This window comes from Taudactylus pleione, unplaced genomic scaffold (assembly GCF_031769625.1).
Source record: "Taudactylus pleione unplaced genomic scaffold, aTauple2 ptg000067l, whole genome shotgun sequence".
Taxonomy (NCBI): Eukaryota; Metazoa; Chordata; class Amphibia; order Anura; family Myobatrachidae; genus Taudactylus; species Taudactylus pleione.
This window is the reverse complement of record NW_028284469.1, coordinates 1114615-1125962: the sequence shown is the minus strand read 5'-3', so window position 1 is coordinate 1125962 and position 11348 is coordinate 1114615.

Below are 11348 nucleotides of genomic sequence, written 5' to 3'. Positions count from 1 at the left end.
GTGTTTGAGTGAAGTCACGGAAGCCTGATTGACAACCTTATGCTAATGCAAGTTTTCTTAGAGCCAATGCATGGATCAGTGTAGCTTCAAGTGGGAAGCCGCTCAGCCCACTGGTTTTCTGTCTACAGCTACAATCGTCATAATTTGCATTGGCAATTGCACTAGCCCCATGTTAGGTGCAAGAGATCAACTGTATCTGAAACAGGCTTCATTTCTCTGTGTGTATGTCTCAAAATAGCTCAGAGATCAAGCTGCACCACCACAACACTACCGCGGCACCCCAATAACACTTCCACAGGACAGAACAATACCATGTTATCACATTGTTGCTGGCCAGTTCCAGCCCATTTCACGCAAAGACAGATCTGCCAAGATCTACAGGAGGACCTTTAATCCATGATATGAGGACCTTTATGGGCTATACTGTGCAAAACAAGCAAGCATTCCAGAAACATTTATAATAATGACAATATTATTGATGTTCTTACATGTTGAATGTGATTTGAATATGACATACTATTATAGAGACGCATTTTACTTTATTGATGTATGGAACTCCTCTAATTCACAAATTTGATTGTCTTGTTATTTTTTGTAGTCAGCTGACATGGCCAACATAAGACTCAATATAAGACTCAATATTGTGCATTATAACACTTATAACCAGTGGTGGCTGCAGCGCAGTTCAAAATTCAAATAGGGGAGTCACAAACCAACTGCCAGTGAGTCCTGGCCGGTGATGTTTGGCAGCATTTGGGGTGGCAGTTGGTGTGGCTCCCCTATTTGAATTTTGGACTCCGCTGCAACCCCACGCCCTGGAGCCGCCTCTGCTTATAACACTTGTTCAGTAGTTTCAATGTATTCTATTTGTACAGTATCAATGAAGTCAGTCCTTATGAAAGCATTACATTTCTTTATTCATTACTTTGTATTATTATTATTCATTATTTTGTATGCAATAAAACGTAATCATGTAAAACTGGCCATCAGGTCAAACAATGCCTAATGTATAAGCTTCCACCAAACACAAATGATCATTTTATATTACATGCACACATGGTCTTTATCTGACATTGTTTGTCCAGTTCGGCTATAGACATGTGTGGGCAAAACTAGCCAAAGATGCTTTGTGATTAGTAAACGCTTAGTTGTAGATTGTATTGATCGATCCTTGCGCAAGACTTGCTATGTGCCTAAATTGTATTTAGCAATCAATGAATATAGGGGGGGGGTTAGACATTCACACATACAACTGATAATTCATGTGAAGCCAAAAAAAACATTGAACTTGATCATCTAAAAGAGAGAAATGTATAAAGCAGAACTATAATGCTGATTCTATAGTAATATGGGTAGCATACAGTAATTGTGTATTATGGAAACATGTGACATTAAACATGCATATCAGTTGGATGTGAGACCTATACATTGATATACACAATGACAAATCTCATTGTGAGATTGTTTATATTTTATAGATATGATATGAAGTGTTTACAATCATTATCATATAGAGTATTCATTCAATGACTATCATTTTTATTTTAGGTTCTTCTATATGAAAGTTTTGCCATATGTATTTAATATGTTTTCATTCTTGTGGAGTCTATTTTATGTAGGATTTTGCTGTGAGGTTATTGCTCTTTATTTCCTCCTTCTCCTTCCCATATATATATATATATATGGTCCTTATGTATAGCCCATTTTTCTTCTGACATGCCTAAAACCACTTAGCCTATGTGTAAATACCCCTCTGCCGTCCTACACCGATTCAGCCACAAGTGGATGTAAATAGTTTGCAGGCCACAACAGGACAACCACAATAAACCAATTGCAATTGGGCACTAGCATGTGTTTGGTACCTACGCGTTTCACCGACCGGTACAGAGATTGGCCTTCCTCGCAGAAAGCAAATAGGTGTGTTAAATACATCTGAATCATGAATATTTATAGGTGGTATACCATATACAGATAGAATAGATATAGGCTGAAATCTTTTAATAATGATTTTGAAAATATATTGACTGTTTAAGAGTAGTATTGGATATTGCAGAGAAAAGTATTTCCATGAAAGTGGACACAGAATCCTGGATATCACAGTCAATCAAAGCAAATCACGGTTTGAATGCAGAATTTTAAAATCAAATATCACTTCAAACATAATAATTCTCAGCACCTCTATATTTACAGATCTGAATTATAATTTTTTTTTTCTTGACTTATTACATGGTTTTGGGTAAATTCTAGTTGAGTATACGAGACAATTAATAATAGTATTGATGGAGTGCTATACATTAAGATATGCAAAGTGAAAATATATACATTTAAACTATTTCATACAAATTAATATTTGAATTTCATGTGATTTTAGGTTTATATATATCTTATCCTCATAACACGTACAGTACATCTAATTTACAACTTAAACGTATGGCCAAATGTAGGTATGGGATCTTTGCATACATAAAGTAAATATATCTAGCAAAAATAGTTTATATCAATACTCACCTACTGTAAATAGAGTGTATAATTAATTCAACTGAGAAATATGCACACACAAAAACTAGCTTAACCCAACAATTGGGGTATTTTTTATGATAGTTTAACCTTTTTAGATCATGTTTTGCTATTTTCCAGTTGTTTACTGGGGAGATTGCATCCCACTGATGTAACCAAAACTAGGGGTGTGCACCGGCCACTTTTCGTGTTTTGTGTTTTGGTTTTAGATCTGGATCTTTCTTCGTGTTTTGGATTTGGATTGGTTTTACCAAAACCAACCTTCCGTGTTTTGGGTTCTGGGTTTTGTGTTTTGGATCTGGATTTTTTCTTAAAAAAAAATAAAATGCTAAAATCACATAAAATGGGCATTTTTTTGTTCATACGCTATTAATAACCCCAATAACATTAATTTCCACTCATTTCCAGTCTATTCTGAACACCTCACACCTCACAATATTGTTTTTAGGCCAAAAGGTTGCACCGAGGTAGCTGGATGACTATGCTAAGCGACACAAGTGGGCGGCACAAACACATGGCCCATCTAGGAGTGGCACTGCAGTGGCAGACAGGAAGCCAATAAGCATTATGGTGCCCATTTGCATGTAGCACGGACCCGGGAGATCCGTGCTACATGCATCTGTGTGATTGACACAGTGCACGGACAGGTCAGTGAGACCCGTCTGTGCTGCTGTGTATTTCAATGACACAGATGCACGCACGGACCAGGAGATCCATGCTACTTGCATCTGTGTCATTGACACAGAGCACTGACAGGTCCGTGAGACCCATCTGTGCTGCAGTGGTAAAAAAAACCTATGTAAAAAAGAAAAAAATGGCGTGCCCTCCCCCCAAAAAAGAGCAACCAGCCCCGGGCATTAGTGACCCAGTGCTTGGTGTGCTTAAATACAGGGGACAAACGACGTAGGGGTCCCCTGTACTTAAGCCCAACCAGCACCGGGCTAGTCAGAACCAGCGCTGGTTGCCAAAATACGGAGGACAAACAACATAGGGGTCCCCCGTACTCTGTGCAACCAGCTCTGGGCTCTGATCCAGTCCTGTTTCTGGAAATACAGGGGAAAAAAATCAGTAGGGTTCCCCTGTATCTTCCAGAACCAGCACTGGACTTTTTCTAGTGGGGGGCTGATGCCACAGCCAGGGGAGCCCATTCACCGTGCCCCCCAGCCGCAGCATCAGCCCTGACCACTAGCCAGCCCAGGCCGGGGATCCCTGGAGAGCTGGGGACACCCCCAATAAAGGGGTCACCCTCTCCAGGGCACTCCATGCCCGGGCTGATAGCCAGGGGCTATCCCCGCCACCCCTGGTGGCGGTGGGTGGCGGGTTGATAGTGTGGTGTGGTGTAAATAAAGAATATGAAACATTGTCTTTACAGGTAGAACTGCAGGTCCCAGCCTGCCCCGCATGGTGGTACTTGGAGAACCACAAGTACCAGCATGCAGGGCATTAAGGGCCCACTAGTACCTGTAGTTCACCTGTAAAAAAATGTTTAAAAAAAATACAGGACACACACACCGTGACAGTATAAGTTTATTAAACATACACACACACACACATGTACACATGCTCACCTATGTAACCCTGTAGCATCGGTTCACTTGTCCGGTAAAGCATCCATATGGAACCTGTGAAAAAAAACATACTCACCATCTCCTATGCGAGTTTCTGTCCTCCTCGTTCCAAAGTAAGCATCCCCGGACTTGGCAAAAAAAAAAACATGAAAACCCGATCAACGAACTTTGTATCGTTTTATAGAACAGTACTTCCCGAATGAGAGCTTAGCGGCGGGGTATCACCCGCTGCTAAGCGTTCATTGGCTGAGAGAGGTCATCCCCCGTCTTTCAGCCAATGAACGGCTCTCTCCATTGTAGTCAATGGTGGGAACCACAGGGTAAACTTTAATAACCCTGCGGCTCGGATCGCCCCGGATCCCCGAAGTTCTGGTGGGTTCGGTTCTCAGGGATCCGAACCCGCTCATCCCTACCCAAAAACCAACCCTCCCAGAATGCACAGTTTAGAATACAACTGAACATTGGGCAACCATAATTGTTTTTAACATTTGATGTATAGAAATCCCAAATTTACTAAGTGGCAGGTTTAGAAACTAACATGAAAACAGAAATAAAAAAGTGAGGTTGTGGTGACAGGTGATATAGCTCAAAAACTGTGCCGTGTGAGCTCTCTGGCCAATCAGGAGGCCAGAAATCACTGTACACTTATAATGAGAGCAAATATAGAATAAGAAGGCAGATAATATTGATAATGCTCTTATGGGGGGAGATACTATGTTATTACAGGTTGAGTCTCCCATATCCAAATATTCAGAAATACGGAATATTCAGAAATACGGAATATTTTTAGCATGACTGAGATAGTGAAACCTTTGCTTTTTGATGGTTCAATGTACACAAACTTTGTTTAAGGCACAAAATTATTAAAAATAAAGTATAAAATGACCTACAGGCTGTGCGTATAAGGTGTATATGAAACATAAATGCATTCTGTGTTTAGATTTGGGCCCTATTCCTAAAACATTTAAATATGGTATACAAATATTCCAAAATACGGAATATTCCAATATCCAAAATATCCCTGGTCCCAAGCATTTTGGATATGGGAGACTCAACCTGTACTATGTTAGTGTATCATTTTATTAAGAGAGCAATATTATCTATTATATTATAAGAGCAATGTTAATTATTGACTGGTGTTAAAATGTTTTTATGAAGGGGCGACATTTATATAGCGGATAAAGATATGTCCTTTTGAAGGATAGTAAATCACTGTATACATAATAATAAATATTTTCCAACCATGCAATAATCGAGTCCATTGGGATATTTTAGAAGTGCTGTCGAATGCAGGGGTCTGTGTCAGCTGGCTCGTAAATGCTTGCGCAATTCCATCAGACACAGATGCCTGCATCCCTTGGAACTTCTAAAATATCCAATTGGATTTGGCACACGGACCACACAGGGTCAACACATGCCAGAACCTACTGTCTGAAGTACAATCTGCTGTCTGAGACCTGTGAAACATTCCTGTAGTGGAGAGCATGGAACGCCATTTAGAAAGTGTTTTGCATTCTTTTGGAGTAGATAGATATTTACTATACGCAAAAAGCACATACCCTCTTCTGGGTTTACATGCAGCCAAGAGTAACCACCCCGCTGCCTAGTTCATTCCTCAGGGGATACTGGATTTCCCTTATATCTTGGAGGCAGCAGAGTATATCGGCTACCTCTACTTCGAGGACTGGTGCGGATCCCACTATTCAACATAAATGAATAAATGTTACCCTCAACATACATATACAGTATATGATGTGACTGGAACATATGCAATTATACAGACAATATTGAGAATGATGATTTACACCTAACATGGAATTGATGAAACCTCCTGAAGAGGATAAGTGGAGGTCTTGCCCATAGCACCCAATCAGATTCTACCTAGCATTTCATAGATCCTACTAGATCATTTATAGCTATAATCTGGTTGCTTGACCTCTTCAAAAAGTTTGATAAAGGCACCTAACAATTTTTTTATGCAATGCCATCTGATTCTCAATATACAGTATCACTCCTTAGACAAAAAGTCATTATTTGGGGCATTACTTCTGATGCAGACAGCTGTACTTTTATTGTACTTTGGTCACTCTATTATAGCTATTGTACCAAGGGCTACAAACTGCTTAATGAGTTTGAACTTCGTCTGCAGCAAACTCACTAAAAAAGATTTCTGCTAAAAACTTATTAAGACAAAAGACTGGGCAGGAAACAGAAGCTGGAGAGCAGACGTGCACGTTCCCTACACAGGGAAAATAATGTCTTATTGCTGATGTGGGAAATTGTCCAGACACTTATTTTTGCAAATTCATAACATTTAAGTTTTTATTTACTACACGAGAGAGTTGAGGGTGAAAGTCATACTAAGTCTCCCATAGCCTTCAGCACCAGCTGCGGCATGCCAACGTCTGACAGCATCGGAGCACCACGTTTTCATACACTCTCCTCAGACACATGGGAAACATTTGTGCACACTGTCAGACCTACCAGCTTGAATTTTTCCTACACTGGGATTCCCATGAACACATATGCTGGATGCATACTGCCTAATTAACACCGGAAGTTATTATGACAGGCAAAGTGCACAAACAATTCTAATTAGCATCGCGCTGCTGCAACCATGATAGGCCTGAGGTGCCTTTCTCTCCTAGATAGATGTTTTCTGTAACCGATATAGAGCCACGCCACTGGCCACAAACACATATACTCACTCCCAGGGCCTCCGAGAGCCGAGGCTGGCCCGGGTAAAGGGGGCGTGGCCTAATCGCAGAAGGTGTGGCCACACCCCCTTTGAGGGGAAAAAAAAAACAAGTTTTGCAGCCCCCTCAGCCCAGCGCATAACCAGTGGGGGGCGCGATCAGAATGATCGCTCCCCCCACAGGCATAGGAGACTGCTGTGGCTGCTTCATAGCAGCCGCGAGCAGTCTCCCAGTGCAGCCCAGCACACAGCAGCGTGTGCTGGGCTGCTGTGATAGAAATTGGGGGGGAAGCGGTACCGCACCCGGGCCCCCGCTGGGCCCCTCCAGCAAGCCCGGACCCGGGTAAATTGTACGTCCCCTCTTCCCCCCTCTCGGCGCCCCTGCCCACTCCTTGTTAAACAGAAAGGAGCAACATCTGTAACTAGGGTAGTGCGACCAGTACCATGGCACAGGGCACCGCAGGGCAGGGGGCGCTGTTTGGGCCTGTAAATTTTCCTGTTTATTATCATTCTCACTTGTAGCTTCATCTTCTTTTATGTTGGAAGTTATGATCTAGGTATCTCATATTGCACATGGTGTTTGGTAACCCCCACAATGCATTTGTATTAGAGCACATTTATTGATCTCTCTAGGTAAACATACTGCACCACTCCTCCCCTAATACCTCTTATAGAATCAATAAAACTTTAACAGGAACACAGAGCTGGAAATGTAAAAGGTGAAAATGGCAAGAAGAACACATAAAAACAGCGCTTTAATCAACCAATTGGCTGATTAGCCTGCAGCCTAGGGTACAACAACGTGGCTGGACCCACCAGAGATGGATGCTCTCTGTATTATGTGGCAGTCACTAGGATGCTCTCTGTATTATGTGGTGATCGTTGGGATGTTATCCTACTAATCTGGCCAATGTATATCTCCTTGAGTATCCTCTAATCTGATCTCAGATCAAATATGTATTATTTGGAATATATCAATAGTTTTATACAGCAGATATTTATCATAAATCACCCAAATTCATTAACAACAAAATCCAAACAAAGTAATAAATAAGAGATCGTCAATTAGAATAAACTAACTAAAGTAACCCTGCGGCTCTTCATTGACTTCAATGGAGGAGGCGTTCATTGCCTGAGAGAGGCAGGGGCTCACCTCTCTCAGCCAATGAATGCTCAGATACGGCTCTATAAAGGCAGAAGCCGTGTCTGAGAGTTTCATTCGGGAGATACCAGCCATCCTGGTTGGTATCTGTTGCGTGGTTCGGGTTTTTTGTTATTTTTGTTTTAAGAATACCTTGGATGCCTACTTTGGACAAGGGGACCACTCCTGGTAATGTAGGTGAGTATGTGTATGTAATAAAACTGTACTTTCACTGTGTGTGGTTTTTTTACACATTTCTTCACAGGTGAACTACAGGTACCAGCGGGCCCTTAATGCCCCGCATGCTGGTACTTCTGGTTCTCCAAATACCAGTATGCAGGGGAGGCTTGCTGGGACCTGTAGCTCCACTGACAATATTGTTAATTCTAATTTTGACACACTACATACACTATCAACCCACCACCCACTGCCCAGGGGTGGTGGGGATTGCCCCCTGGCTATCAGCCTAGGCCAGGGGTGCCCCAGAGAGAGGGACCCCTTTATTGGGGGGTCCCCAACTCTACAGGGATCCCTGGCCTGGACTGACTAGTGGTCAGGAGTGATGCTGCGGCTGGGGGGTCCGGTGAAAGGGCTCCCCTGGCTGTGGTATCAGCCCCCCCACTAGAAAGGGTCCAGTGCTGGTTTTATTTATAGGAGGACCCCTACACAATATTTTTACCCCTATAATTAAAACCAGGACTGGCCCTGCAGCCTGTGCTGGTACATAAATTACGGTGGAACCCTACTCGTTTTGTTCCCCATAATTTTAGGTACCAGGACAGGCTGGCAAGTGCGCGGCTGGTTAAGCTTTAGGGGGGGACCCTATGTAATTTTTTTCAACATTTAACCCATTTTTTACAAGTCTTAACATACAAGCAGCCTGCACATATCTCACTGATATGTGCAGGCTGCCAGCACGGGAGAGATTTACAGAGAGAAAACACTGCAATCTCGGGTGAGTAATCTCGTTCTGCTTCACCATCGGCCAACTCACTTTCAGCTAAACTAACTTTTTTAGATCAATTTGCGAGATAAATAACGGGAAAATCACTCGAGATTCGGCGATGCAATTCAAGATTAAAAAAAACTAAACTCGACCATTCTCGATTCTTAGTAAATTTACCCCTAAGTGTGAATTTCTGGAACATAAATTACTGGTTTTATGGTTTACCATTCTTTTTGACATCTTCTGTTACTGATAATTAGCTTACAAGTGCCCATTCATTTTAAATATACTGATTAAAAGTTACATTTTAGAAAAAATCATATATAATATATAAGCTGTGCCCCCAAATTGGGTTTTTCCTTCTTTATGGTGCTATTTCTTCTTTTTGCATAAATACCTTTCAGTACACTCCTTTATTTTTAAGAACCAGCCATCAATCCTTGTTTGTAGGATGTCAAACTGTAGTTCAAAGTGTATCTCAGTGTTCTTACTTCTGGGCAGGAAGCAGCAACTGGATAGAGTAGAACACTTTTGTCTAGGAAATGTGGTTAATTGCCTTCATCGCTGGACACCACAAATGTCCCACAACCTTGACCATTCCCTGCACACAGCAATACTTCATACTGTACATTGTATAATTTCACATTTCAAAAGAGAAGTGCTCATAACCTCATGAAAGTGGTTTCTAAAGTTCTACCATCTCAATTTTGAAACTGGTAATTTAATTTGAGAAATTCAACACATTTTTGTGGTCACTGCATTACAGTCAGCCAAATAAATGACACTATCTGCAGGATGAACCAGTAATTCTTAGGCAAAAATGTCTTAAAGTGGTTTTGTGTTAGCTAATAAAATGCAAATCAATTACTTTGGGTTTCAGCATAATTTGTGTTTTGGGCTTCCATGGTCTAAGACAGAGGGGGATTTTTAAGATGACCCAATTTAAAAAAATCTAACTGTGACTGATTGTAGCACCAAAATGTGAGCGCTCACTCTGAATGAGGGCGACCGCATCTATTTTCCGGCCCGGCCTCCTGGACGCACGCTAGGCTGTGGGTGACCACCCACAGCTTTAGCGAGTGGCCAAGTTGATGGTCGCGATGGTCAAGACCATCGCGACCATCGGGGCTTGCGACGAGACCCTTGTGGTAGGGTCTCGTCTGCCGCAAGCCCCAGTGAGCTTTCGGCTCTATTAGAGCCAGAAGCTCACCACTGACATCACTCGTGATGTCAGTGGGGCCGCCCCCCCCCCACCCCGCCAGAGTAAGCCACCCCCCCACCCCGCCTACAAAACGGTGAGAGCTGTCGATCACCATCGACAGCCGCCCCTTTGTAGTGAGCCCCAGAGTAAGAGAATTTCTCTCTTGCTCCAGGGCTTGTGCACGCACAGCCCAGCCACTGCGCGTGCGCAGGGCCTCTACATCAACCCGCTTGCGAGCGCATCGGCGCGCGCGAGTAGGTCAGAATGAGACCCACAGTTATTACTTAGATGAGATACTAAAAGATAATTGTGGATATGTGTATGACATACTGTATGAAGACAATAATCTAAAAGGAAATTTAGAAATGCAATTGTTCAAGGGCCTGATTCAGATAAGTACGTAAACCCGATGGTTTGCGGACAGTACAGATCCGATGTTTGTTGGTCTGCGCTTGCGCAGGACCAGCTTTATACATGTGCCGAATGAGCCCTGCGTGTTAGCACACAGTGCCCCCAAGCCAAAGCATGACTGAGATTCTGCAGCCATCTGGGGGCGGGGAGGGGGTGTTTCTGGCATGTGTTCCTGGAAACGGGAACATCACCACCCCCCCCATTTTCTGTGACTGCCGAGGCCAGGGTCTGCGATTTACTGCTCGTGCAAGCTGCAGGCGTCAGCCAGTCTCAGTAAGCTTTAGCACTCAGTTGTGTGATACCGGCTGGAAGTGTCTTTTTCCCTCGGAACCTCCTGCAGGCATTAACATATAAGTTGTACGGTATTGCTCAGCCACTTCCCTGTGCCTCGCTGTGGCTGTGATACAGTACATATATGAATTTAGGCCCTAAGGGGTCTATGTACTGGGCCTTGGAGAGTGATAAAGTGGAAAGAGATACATTACTAACCAATCAGCTACTAAGTGTCATTTTTCAAACACAGCCTGTAACAAGACAGTTAGGAGCTGATTGGTTGGTACTTTACCTCAGTACACATTATCTCTCTCCCAGGCTTAGTACATGGACCTCTAAGACTGCTGGTTTTCATCACCCAAATGAAAAAAATTGTATTGTTGAGAGTGCTGAGAGACCGAGGGCCTGAGTCATACTCAATGCCAATGGAGTTGAGTGACTTATGGTGTTGTGCATGATCGAAAAATCCCAAAAACTCTTACAGCACATGTGTTCCACAGAGTGTATTCACAAAGCCGCTATTGCAATTGAGACGCACGGTAACAGAAATGTCTGGGAAAAGTGGCTCTTTTCTCTGTGTATGATTAATATGCTGT